The 13,912-nt window shown below is 39.3% G+C and overlaps 1 long non-coding RNA gene across 1 annotated transcript; it reads left to right on the forward strand.

The window, feature by feature from the left end:
• The first annotated feature begins 657 nt into the window (after positions 1-657).
• LOC142492125 (uncharacterized) lies at positions 658-12,944 on the forward strand. Its single transcript, XR_012800758.1, has 3 exons — positions 658-727; positions 1,896-2,124; positions 12,503-12,944. It is a non-coding gene; the product is annotated as an uncharacterized LOC142492125 (long non-coding RNA).
• Positions 12,945-13,912: the final 968 nt, after the last annotated feature.

The following is a 13,912-nucleotide window of genomic DNA, read 5'->3' on the forward strand; positions in this document are numbered from 1 at the left end:
GAAATCTGGATTGCTCGCAATGTAATCAGTCTTCTCTGGGTTCATAATGATCAAAGTGCTGGGTGAGATTTATTTTTCCAGAGACATGTAATATTTTTGTGTATATGAATTACTGTAGCTTTCTCTTTAGTGTGTTGCTGGACCCTCCAGCTTTGAATTTAGCAAAGGAATAGCTTTTCCAAGGGTCCTACAAAAAGGAATAAAACATGGAACACATTAGCTCCAAAGGCAGCAATTTACTTCAGTATAAAAGGGTACATCTGCTTCTTTATTGTTAATCATCAGAATTGCATCAAGTTAATATATATTAATACATTAAGAATTGTTAGTATCTACAGATGTAGCCAGACAAATTGTTCCTGGGACCCCGACGGGATGCAAAATTACAGTCGCATGAGCACTTGTTGTCCATGGCTTGTCAATGACTCTGCAACTGCATTATTGTTTGTGCAGTTATTTATGTAATTGCAGTTCAGTATGTGTGTCCGGCAGGTGGTGCACTTAGTATCTTTAACTATGATACACATTAGCCATAAGGGAGCTATGAGGAAACCGCAAATTGCAAATAAATGCTGTTGAAGATGTCGGTTGATGAAGATTGTATTATTCCAAAATGTCTTTGCATTATTTTAGTCACTGTTTAATCCTTGTTTTGTAGGTTTGGCAGGCTGATGAATATCAACACCATGTCCGTATAGGAAACACATCCAGCGATAATGAAAAAAATGTATGTGTTCCATTCAATTGTCAATAAATGTACTGCACATGCGTTCCATACAGTTCATACATACAGTTCTGCATTAGCAGAAATTCAATGGCACGCATATACGCTTCAACCAGGTTTCATAGAGCACACACGCACAGAAATGTTGTGACACTGATATACGTCCATAAAGTTTATTAGTAATACACATTCAATACAGTGTAATTCAGGCATCTATTTCTTTACAATTATTAATAAATAACATTCTCACAATTATTTTACAGGTGAAACTGCACAAGAGATAGCACGTACTATAAGTTAAAAGGTGTGTGCAGCTCTTTCTCTCTCTCTCTCTCTCTCTCTCTCTCTCTCTCTCTCTCTCTCTCTCTCTCTCTCTCTCTCTCTCTCTCTCTCTATATATATATATATATATATACATATATAAATATATATACGAGAGAGAGAGAGAGAGAGAGAGAGAGAGAGAGAGAGAGAGAGAGAGAGAGAGAGAGAGAGAAAGAGCTGCACACACCTTTTAACTTATAGTACGTGCTATCTCTTGTGCAGTTTCACCTGTAAAATAATTGTGAGAATGTTATTTATTAATAATTGTAAAGAAATAGATTCCTGAATTACACTGTATTGAATGTGTATTACTAATAAACTTTATAAACTATATATATATATATATATATATATATATACGAGAGAGAGAGAGAGAGAGAGAGAGAGAGATGCGCTAAGCAACCTCACATGACCTCTATGCATTTCGCACTTACGTGCTTCATTAGGGGGTCATGTACAGAGGTTGCTGTTATTTAAATAAAATTACATATCATATCGTACAAAATAAACGGGAATAAGGGATGGGTTATATTGCATTTAGATTTTGAAGACACACTAGATTACTAGTGCCTACTATCATTTCTGCTGAGTATTGAAACCGATGCTAAAACTCAATTTTTCCTGCGACAACACATTCGCACAGCTGAAAAGTTATCTGGGGTGCATACGCTATCTGCGAGACAAATGCGCCAGTAAATGACGCTATATCTGTATGGACCCAGAGTGCTGTGTGTGCAGGATTCATCAAAAGATTGAAATAACTAGTACTCAGAATCTTGATGTTGGTTCAACAGTTCAACAAATAGCAACCTGATACTGAATTAACCAAACATATTCTGCATTCCAGGATGTGTTTGATCCCTGTGAAGCGGATAAAGTGCTACCGCACCACCCATATGATTATCGTATGGAGTGTCCATTTGGGACTGAAACTTCCTTTATTTGGGTCTACGAACTATCAGAGACCAAACTACAACTTCTGTGCCAGTATATTAATGTGAATCTTCAAAGGGGATTTATCTGCCATTCAAAATCCCCAACCGGAGCGCCATTGTTCTTTGTTCCCAAGAAAGAAGGTACATTACGATCCTGTATTGACAACAGAGCACTCAATGACTATTGCTATCTTTTTCCACTGATTTCAGAGTTATTGGACAGAGTTCCTACTGCCTAGCTATTCATTAAATTAGATCTCAGAGGTGCCTATAACCTTGTTCACATCAGATACGGGGATGAATGGAAAACATCATCCCACACAAGGTACAGACATTTTGAATATTTGGTAATGCCCTTTGGACTATGCAATGCTCCTGCCACATTTCAGTATTTTCTCAATTACATTTTCTGAGATCTATTAGATGTCTGTCCAAATATACATTGATGACATCTTAATTTATTCTGAATTGGAAAACAAGCATATCCTCCATGTTCAGGAAGGTTAAGAACTCATCTTTATGCTACACTTGAAAATTTGACATTTCACTAGACATAAATAGAGTATTTGGGACACATTCTCTCTCCTTCCACCATTTCCATGGACAATCACAAGATTCAAGGCATTTTAGACTGGACTACATCTACTTCCATAAAAGAGGTGCAAAGACTATTGAGGTTTACAAATTTCTATCGACCATTCAGGTCGTCCCCTTAGTTTTCCATCCATGTACTCTGCTTTTAAGAAAAGGACTAAAGTTGTTCTGGTCAAATACAGTGGAACAGAGTTTCCAAAACCTTACAAAACCTAAAACGGCAATTCATTCAAGCACCAGTATTTGTTCACCATCAGTGTGACCAAGCATTTATTGTGGAAGCAGATGCATGTGTGCATGTGACTTCATGTTAGGGGCTATTCTATGTCAACAGAATGCTAAAACTAGAGATATCGTAGATATATCCCTGAACCCTGGACACCTGAATCAAGTCTATTCTTACCTGTGAAACATCATGTGACTAATATACAAACCATGGACTTTGATAATACCTTAAAAAGAGCTCTTTGTGCAGATCCATTTCTAAAAGAATGAAAGAAAAAACACAAATGTTCGTGCCCAAGAGGGATTTTATTATCTCAATTAATGTCTAAACGTGCCTCCATAATCATTACAAGTTCGAGTCATACAACGGTGTAACGGTCCCTCGTCTGCAGGACATTCGGGTGTTCTTAAAACCAAAAAAACATCAACTATACTTTTGGTAGCCTACATCGAATTCAGATATCGATAAATACAGTATGTGGGATCCTGCAAAATATGTGCTTGTCATTAGAATCCTCATTCATGACCTGCTGTTATCCTTACCTGCACCCACAAAACCATGGGAGATCCTTTTGTAATGACTTCCTCATGGAATTAATACCATCTCAGAATTGTGCTCCCATTCAAGTGGTAGTGGACTCATTTACAAAAAAGGCTAATTTGATTGGACTACCAAAACTACTTACAGCCCAACATTTTGCACACATTTTCATTGATTCAATTTTCTAATTACTTGGATTATCGGATTTTATTGTTTCTGATTTAGGAGTGCAATTTACAGTAGCTCTACATTTTGGAAAGCTGTTCGGCACTTGGAATTCTTCATTCACTATCAAGATACAGTAAAGAAGCATCACAAGTCGAGGGTCGTGCCATCAATGACTCCAAGAGCCAAGGACATGGTCTACTTTATCTACTGGACTGGAACAATTGTGGCCTTGAAAAAGTGATTGTGGGAACCGACCAGTGCCATCCACGCACCCAGACTAATAAAACAATTCAATTTACATTTTCCCCATTGCCCTGGTCCTAGGCTATTGGAAGTCATTTTAAGGAGGGAGAAGTAGTTGCAGTTTTTCACAGTATATAAATTCTTTCTTACAGAAATATGTTGTCAAATTACCTCTGTATCTGAGAGATACAGTACAACCCAAGTTTTACAAATGATGCAAATATTTCAATGGCAGCTCAACTATATATACAGTATGTAACATGCGCTATTACATCGTTATATGTTATTTAGACATAGACTGGGGTAATGCAGAGAGAATTATAAAAACCAGAGAGAATTATCAGAACATTAAACATACAATGTGTTTCAAACAAAAAAGTAATCCCTATTGCAAAAGAGCAATTTTTTTAGACAGGATACTAAGACACTTGGTGACAACTGGACCGCCCGTTATATTGATATAACAGATTTTTAATGTAATTCTATTTCTGATCTAGAAACACCTTTGTTGGTTACAATGGATGTTAAAAATCTATACACAGAAGTGTGAAAAAGAAAGTACACCATCTTTGAATTCCATGGTTTTACATATCAGGACATAATAACAATCCTCTCTTCATTAGCAGGTCTTAAAATTAGGTAAATACAAGCTCAGATGAAAAACAACACATGACATATTACACTGTGTCATGATTTATTTAACAAAAATAAAGCCAAAATGGAGAAGCTATGTGTGAAAAACTAAGTACAACCTTACTGCTTCCATAGGAACTAAGATTCTAAGTAGCAGACAGGTGCTGCTAATCAAATGCCCTTGATTGATTGATCATCAGTAAGTGTGACCACCTCTATTAAAGCCATAGTTTAATCAGTTTGCTGGTCTGGAGCATTCAGGTGTGTGTTAACACAATGCCAAGGAGGAAAGACATCAGCAATGATCTTAGAGAAGCAATTGTTGCTGCCCATCAATCTGGGAAGGGTTATAAGGCCATGACCAAACAATTTAAAGTCCATCCTTCTACAGTGAGAAGATTATTCAAAAGTCGAAAACATTCACGACAGTTGCCAATCTTCCCAGGAGTGGACGTCCCAGCAAATTCACCCCAAGGTCAGACCGTGCAATGCTCAGAGAAAATACAAAAAATCCAAGTTGCATCTCAGACCCTACAGGCCTCAGTTAGCATGTTAAATGTTAAAGTTCATGACAGTACAATTAGAAAAAGACTGAACAAGTATGGTTTGTTTGGAAGGGTTTCCAGGAGAAAGCCTGTTCTCTCTAAAAAGAACATGGCAGCACGGCTTAGGTTTGCAAAGTTGCATCTGAACAAATCACAAGACTTCTGGAACAATGTCCTTTGGACAGACGAGACCAAAGTGGAGATGTTTGGCCATAATGCACAGCTCCACGTTTGGTAATACCAAACATAGCATATCAGCACAAACACCTCATACCAACTGTCAAGCACGGTGGTGGAGGGGTGATGATTTGGGCATGTTTTGCAGCCACAGGACCTGGGAACCTTGCAGTCATTGAGTCAAAGAAAAACTTAAAACAGCGCTCCAAAGGAGATTTAACGTGAAAAGTGATAATAAAGTGATAAACACAATGGGCCTCATTCAGAAAGCCTCGATAAGGCCCTTATCGAGCACTTTTCGTGCAAAATGGATACTCGTATTCAGTAAGTCTCAATAACTGCTCGATAACGGCCTGTATCGCAGCAAAATTTTATGATCCAAAGAAACTCGCAATTGAGCGGCGATCAGCCGCTTATCGACCATTTTCTGAAGAATCATAAACTCGCGAGATTCTATTACCCGCGAGTTGGCTGTCGCAGCCTATCGCAGCCCTAAAAGGCGATCTTCTCCCCAAATCCAATTCACCTCAAAATTTAGGTAAATTGGTGGGGAGATGCCTCCATGAGCTGCAATGTGTCGAGACTTAGAAAAAATCAGGCCCTTTCCTGCCTCGGATTGATGCCGGGGGTTTCCAGAGCTGATAGCCATTAATACCAGCACCGGAGCCCCCCGGCATGCATCCGATGCAGGAAAAATGCATTTACAGCAACTTCATTACCTTAGCGGCTAACCGCTAAGGCAATGAAGGGTTTAAACACCCATGCTAGGCTTACTGTGGCTAGGGAGGGTGTGTGAAGGGGAATTTGGCCCTTAGTGACTGTTTAGGCCTTGCGGGGGGGTTGCGGGGGACTTAACCCCTTCATTACCTTAGCGGTTAATAACGCTAAGGTAATAAAGGGGTTAACCCAACCGCTACCCACCCGAAAGGTCTAGACACCCATCCTTAGGGCTTATACCCCCTTCACCCATCCGTGAGGCCTAAGCACCCACCCCGGACTGACTATACCCACCCTGTACCCATTGAGTGGTATAGTGGTACATCATACCCATATAATAATAATAATATGGGCATAATAAGCCTCTATAGCACTCAATGGGCACCCTAATTACAATAAATTAATACACAAGACACACAATAATAAAACATAACTCCAAAAAAACACACTTCACTAAATAAAAACAGTAGCCAGCTAATCCAATGAATATAAGCAATAACAACATCAACAATTAATTAATTAAACCATTAACCAATCACAACAATTAATTTTTAAACCAACTCAAAATGAATAGTAACACTAACCAATCAAACCAATTAATTACTACAACATTAATGAATTTAAACATTAAAATACAAAGAAATAAATTCAAACAATATCTGAAATAACCATAAAACGCATTAGCTAACATAATACAACATTAACTAAAAACAAACATCAATCGCAAACATTGTATTACCATTAAGCAGGAAAAAAAACTAACAATGACATCCACATAAGAAACTGAAATTAAAAAAACCAAAGCAATACCAAGCCAGAAATGCCCCCCAAATATTGTCATAATAATGTATTAATCTGTACCCTAAAGTGGTACAGATTAATATATTATCAGTCAATGTGCCTCCTCCAAAAAATCAAAAAACACTTCCTATGAAAAAACCTATAAAAAGAGACATTTACAACATTGAATATATTACTTACCATTAGAAGCGGTGGCCCTCAGACTCCCGGGGAAACAGGAAGCTCACCTACCTTGGAGGCCTCCAACAGCATCCGATGCCATCCGCCATGAAGATCCGGCTCAGCTACCCCAATCTTCTTTTTTCTTTCTTTAATCACATTCTTCTATCTTCATCTGTAACCATTTCTTGTTCTTCTTTATCTTCTTTCTTCATCTGTCAATCCAAAATACCTAATGTTAAATGGCAGCCGATGCTGTCTCGTCGGCTTCTTGGGCTCAAATGAGGCGTCACGGCCTTAAATATGGCTTGTGACGTCACATTTACCCTCAAAATGGTTAACAGCCACCTGATTGGCTGTTAAAACCATGTTCCGACTTTAATTAATTATTTTTTAAATGACGTCACTTAAAGGGAATGATGCCAGCCAATCAGAATGGCTGTGCTTCATTTGCCTTTAAGATGACGTCACGATGCCGACGTCACATGGTATTTCAGCCAATCAGATCGTGTGAAACAATTCCACACTCTGATTGGCTGAAATACCATGTGACACCGGCCATCTTGGATTTAGTGACGTCATCTTAAAGGCAAATGAAGCACAGCCATTCTGATTGGCTGGCATCATTCCCTTTAAGTGACGTCATTTAAAAAAATAATTAATTAAAGTCGGAACATGGTTTTAACAGCCAATCAGGTGGCTGTTAACCAGTTTGAGGCTAAATGTGACGTCACAAGCCCTATTTAAGGCAGTGACGCCTCATTTGAGCCCAAGAAGACGACGAGACAACATCGGTTGGGATTTACTATGTGGCTTTTTGGATTGACAGATGAAGATAGAAGATAAAGAAGATCAAGAAATGGTGACAGATGAAGATAGAAGGTGATTAAAGAAAGAAAAAAGCGTATGTGGGTACCTGATCCGGATCTTCATAGCGGATGTCATCGGATGCTGTTGGAGCCCTCCAAGGTACATGAGCTTCCTGTTTCCCCGGGAGTCGGAGGGCCACCGCTTCTAATGGTAAGTAATATATTCAATGTTTGTAAATGTCTCTTTTTACAGGTTTTTTCATTGGATGTGTTTTTTGATTTTTTGGGGGAGGCATATTGACTGATAATATATTAATCTGTACCACTTTAGGGTACAGATTAATACATTATTATGACAATATTTGGGGGGCATTTCTGGCTTGGTATTGCTGTTGGTTTTTTTAATTTCAGTTTCTTATGTGGATGTCATTGTTTGTTTTTTTTCCTGCTTAATGTAAATATAAAACAAAGAGATACCGGTGCCTAATTAGTCCAATTAGGTGGAATAGTGAATGTCCAATGGAAGTGATGTTAGTCCCAAAATGATCTGCTGTCCCTTAGTCTTGAGGTGACCTGATGGGACTTCGTTCGTGGGATTGGAACATGCAATGAAAAGAGAGATAATTAGTGCAACACTGTTATGAATATTCACACAAGGATGAACTCACAGACTGACTGACAACACTAACAGGACATACAAACACAGAAGCAAAGCTAACAGTAAAATTAGTTTTAATATAACTAGAATTATAAAAAGCTGGACAGTAATAGTGATGTCAATCCGGTTGGGTAAAACCTGAGTGACACTTATAGGACGGCAAAAGGTTACTGGCATAGGATAAGGATGCTGGCTCCACGTGCAGTGAGTCTTCAGAACGCCGAGAGCTCCGTGTGTCCTCCGTGTGTCCTGGTTTGGACCTGAAGTGACGTCTCCGGTGTGAGCTCGGACCGGTAGTGATGTCACCGGAGTGACGTCAAGGCCTGGCAGACCCGTCCGACGGAGCCGTGGGGAGCGGCGATATTCTCTCCTCTGGTCCTCCACACCAGGCTGTAATACTCGGCAATGGACCTGCTAGTTCCTGCTTGTCCCTTAATGTCCAGAAAGTAAAAGAAAATAGCCCTACGCGTTTCGTGTGTACAAGCACACTTCCTCAGGGGTTAAAAGTGATGGCAGTGATGCCAGGTATAAATACTTCCACCTCCGCTCTGATTGGTCAGTCAATCAGTGCAGTCTTAAAGCTATACCTGCGTGGCACATAAAAAATCACTGACATTTGTTTAGCTTTGCAATACATTAACAACACTAACCTAACATAAACACAGAACATAAAAAATAAATTAAAAAATGTTTAACATGTACTATATATAAAAAAGCAGTAAGACGATAACCCAAAAAACATATCATATTAAATTGATTAGGGAATTGCTAAGGTATTACAGAAATGCCCCTAACTCAAAATCTATATTGAGGCCTCTTGGAGAGAGTGTTTTTAGCTCATAAATCCAGTATGCCTCACGCATACTGGATTTTTTTAACCTATTCCCACCTCTAAGGCTTGCTGGAATAGCCTCAATGGCCTGACATGTGAGACCGTTAGGGTTTTTATTATGGTGAGTGAGGAAATGGTGGGATACGCTATGAGTTACCAGTCCCTTCTTGATATTATATATGTGTTTATATACTCTCCTTTGATATGTTCTTCCGGTCCTACCCACATATTGCAGGCCACATGGACATTGGAATAAGTATATGACGTAACTCATATGGCAATTAATACAAGACTTGATAGGGTATTCCTTCTGTGTAACATTGGATTTGAAACCCTTTGCACTACTGCTATATGCACATGCCGTACATTTAGAGCATTTAAAAAAGCCTTTATCTCTCTTAACACTGTTTTGTTTTAAATAGTTGAGAGGACAACTAGGTGCCAATTTAGATTTTAGGTTTGTGGCCCTAGTAAATATAATTTTTGGTTTTGCCGGAAGGATTTCAACTATGGTATTGTCCCTTAGGAGAATTGGCCAGTATTTATTAATGATCTTCTTGATCTTCGATGCCATTTCGTTATATTGAGTAACGAATGGCACTTGATCAGAGAAATAGTTTTTCGGATCTTTCTTCTTAAATGTAAGAAGATCCTCTCTTTTCAAATTGGTGACCTGTTCTATCACTCCATCCAAAAGATGCTCAGGATAATTCCTATTGAGGAACTTGCACTTCAGTTCCTCAGCCTGGGACAAGAATTCCCTAATATCAGAACAATTCCGTCTCAGGCGGAGGAACTGGCCTTTTGGGATATTCTTGATCCACAGTGGATCATATTGACTGTCGGCTCTTAAATAGGTGTTAGCCTGCACTGGCTTGAAGAATGTTTTGGTGTGTAAAGTGTTAGTAGTGATATAAATATTTAAATCTAAAAAATCAATGTGTTCTGTGCTAAATTTAAATGTGAACTGTAGATTTCTGTCATTGTTATTTAAATAAGAAAAAAAGTGTTCTAATTGTGTCTCACCGCCGGACCAGATGAATATTACGTCATCTTTGTAACGTTTCCAGAGCACCAGGCTTGCCCCAAAAGGACAGTGGTTCCAGATGAATTCTTCTTCCCAACTGTCCATAAAAAGGTAGGCATAACTTGGGGCAAACCTGGTGCCCATGGCGGTTCCACATACTTGATTATAAAACTGTGCATTAAAAGTGAAATAATTATGTGTCAAAATAAAACGTATACTATCGACCAAAATTTTTTTCTAGCAAGTGTCAAATGAGAAGCTGACTCCAATTTTTGGGATACCGCCCTACAGCCCAACTCATGGTCGATAACCGTATAAAGTGATGAGACATCCGCTGTGACCAATATGAAGTTGGGCTGCCACCCCACTTCCTGTAGGATTTGAAGGGTGTGGGTTGTATCTCTCAAATAGGACTTACTGCATACTACAATAGGCTGTAAATGATAATCAATAAATTGAGATAAATTAGAAGACAAAGAAGAAATTCCTGAAATAATAGGTCTACCCGGTGGTGCAGTAAGGTGTTTATGTATTTTGGGTATAAAATAAAATAAAGCAGTGCGTGGATGTGTTATAAACAAAAATTCTGATTCTTCTTGTGTGATAGCCTGACTCTTCAAGCCAGCGTCAAGCAGAGCTTTCAGATCTAATTTATGTTGATCCAGAGGATCACTACAAAGGGGGAGGTAAGTGGCTCTGTCATCCAACAACCATTTGGACTCCTCTAGGTAATATGTTCTATCCATTACCACTATACCTCCCCCCTTGTCAGCAGGTTTTATTACCAACAATTCATTGGTCTCCAATCTTTGCAAGGCCTCTTTTTCCTGTAAGCTCAAATTATCGTCTTTAATTTTGTATGATCTACTCGATTCTTCCAAATCTTTAGTGACCATATCGACGAATGAGCTAACCAGGTGTCCTGAGCAAATTTAGGGTAAAATGTAGATTTTCGTTTAAAACTACTAGATGGAGGTGTATCAATTCTAGCCTCCTGGTCCACACCAATCTGACTAGAGATGGCATCCTTAATAAAATACTTTTTTAAAGCCAATTTTCTAGTGAATTTGTGGACGTCTATGTAAAGATTAAAACTATTGGGACCGCATACTGGAGCAAAAGTAAGTCCCTTGCCCAGTACGCGTTTCTCCAATTTTGTCAAGGAATGGTGACTAATATTAAATACATTAGACTCCTGATTACTCCTTTTTATTCTATTTCGACCAATACCCCCTCTTCTTCCTCTGGCCCTGTTTTTCTCTTTTTGTCGTTTAGGGGTGGTATGGGATCCACATGTGATTTTAGGTTTTCCACTTCTGGGAAAATGTGATCCCTCTCCTTCCTCCACTCTAAAAAGGAGAAATTGGTCTTGATACCAGGGGTAGGTAAAGGCGTATAGGAAACACTATCTGTCTCGCTCCCTGACTCTATATCAGTCAAAACAGTGTATCTGTTACTCGTAACAATTGGTGCTTGTTGTGTTTTGGTTATTAAATCATAACGTTCTTTAGCTTTTTTCTGTTGGAGATAAAGGTTTGTGTTATGAGTACAGTAGAGGCAACGTTTATTCTAACATTTGCCGTAAACTAGCCGGGTTACATTCTGGGTATGTGCTTGGTATGTTCTGGGCTAGTTTGAGGCACATTTAAGGCATTTCTGCATTGACTAACGACCCATAGGATTAACACAGCAGGGATCCCTGGCATTCCAATTCAGTTTGAATGGGACTGCCAGGGACCCCCGTTGTTAATCTGATAGGCCATTAATCAATGCAGAAATGCTGGGGCTAGTTTAAGGAAAGTTTAAGGCATGTATTCAGAATGTACCTGTGTGTTTCCTGGGTTTTTTGGGGAATTTCCACTGGTTTTTGTTCGAATAAGAGTTGCCTCTACTGTAGGTAATGGTACCTGGGCTAATTGGCTTGGAACCAAGAGGACCAGAGGAGAGAATATCGCCGCTCCCCTCGGCTCCGTCGGACGGGTCTGCCAAGCCTTGACGTCACGTCCGGTGACATCACTACCGTTCCGGGCTCACACCGGAGACGTCACTTCCGGTCCAAACCAGGACACACGGAGGAGCACACGGAGCTCTCAGCGTTCTGAAGACTCACTGCACGTGGAGCCAGCATCCTTATCCTATACCTGTAACCTTTTGCCGTCCTGTGAGTGTCACTCAGGTTTTACCCAACCGGATTGACATCACTATTACTGTCCAGCTTTTTATAATTCTAGTTATATTAAAACTAATTTTACTGTTAGCTTTGCTTCTGTGTTTGTATGTCCTGTTAGTGTTGTCAGTCAGTCTGTGAGTTCATCCTTGTGTGAATATTCATAACAGTGTTGCACTAATTATCTCTCTTTTCATTGCATGTTCCAATCCCACAAACGAAGTCCCATCAGGTCACCTCAAGACTAAGGGACAGCAGATCATTTTGGGACTAACATCACTTCCATTGGACATTCACCATTCCACCTAATTGGACTAATTAGGCACTGGTATCTCTTTGTTTTTATGCTTTTTTTTCTGATTGTACTATCAGATTGTTTCCTAGGCTGCCTAGCTTGCCACTTGAGTCCACCCCCACTATTAGGGTATATTGTTTATTTTTCATTAGCGCTATTCTACATCACCTTTTTTTCCTTTTCCTGCTTAATGGTTATACAATGTTTGCGATTGGTGTTTGTTTTAGTTAATGTTGTATTATATTAGCTAATGCGTTTTATGGTTATTTCAGATATTGTTTGAATTTATTTCTTTGTATTTTAATGTTTAAATTAATTAATGTTGTAGTACTTAATTGGTTTGATTGGTTACTGTTACTATTCATTTTGAGTGTGTTTATGAATTAATTGTTTTGATTGGTTAATGGTTTAATAAATTCATTGTTGATGTTGTTATTGCTTATATTCATTGGATTAGCTGGCTACTGTTTTTATTTAGTGAAGTGTGTTTTTTTGGAGTTATGTTTTATTATTGTGTCTCTTGTGTATTAATTTATTGTAATTAGGGTGCCCATTGAGTGCTATAGAGGCTTATCATGCCCATATTAATATTATATGTATTGTATTGTATGGCTTTATTTATATAGCAGAGAGGTCGAGTAATATGAGCAGAGTGTAATGACCTCTGTCTTTGGCAGCGTGGAGGTCGTCAGTTATTTTAGTGAGGGCTGTTTCAGTAGAGTGAGCAGTGCGGAAGCCAGATTGTAGAGGGTTTAGGACAGAATAGGTGTTGAGAAAGTGTAGCAATCGAGAGAATACAAGACGTTCAAGGAGTTTGGAGGCAAAAGGCAGGAGGGAGACAGGTCGATAGTTAGAAGGACACGTAGGGTCAAGCTTGCTGTTTTTGAGTAATGGTATAACGGTTGCATGCTTGAAGGATGATGGAATGGTACCAGAGTAGAGGGAAGAGTTAAAGATCTGTGTGAGCATATGGATTATGGAAGGAGCAAGAAGTTTTAGGAGATGGGAAGGAATGGGATCAAGAGGGCAAGTGGTTGAGGGAGAAGAGGAGATCAGCAGTGACACATCGTCCTCCGAGATAGCGGAAAAAGAGTCAAGAAGGCTGGAGGAGAGTTGGGAAGCATTGTGGGATGGGAGGAGACAACAGATGGGATGTTCTGCTGTATGGACTCCACCTTTTCTTTAAAAAAGTCAGCAAAGTCCTGAGGTGAGATTGAGGAAGAAGAGGAGGCAGCTGAGGGTGGTCTGAGTAGAGAGTCAAAGACAGAAAAGAGACGGCGTGGGTTAGACCTGTGTGTGTTGATTAGTGATGAAAAGTAGGTTTGTTTAGCCTGAGAG

This window comes from Ascaphus truei, chromosome 4 (assembly GCF_040206685.1).
Source record: "Ascaphus truei isolate aAscTru1 chromosome 4, aAscTru1.hap1, whole genome shotgun sequence".
Lineage (NCBI taxonomy): Eukaryota > Metazoa > Chordata > Amphibia > Anura > Ascaphidae > Ascaphus > Ascaphus truei.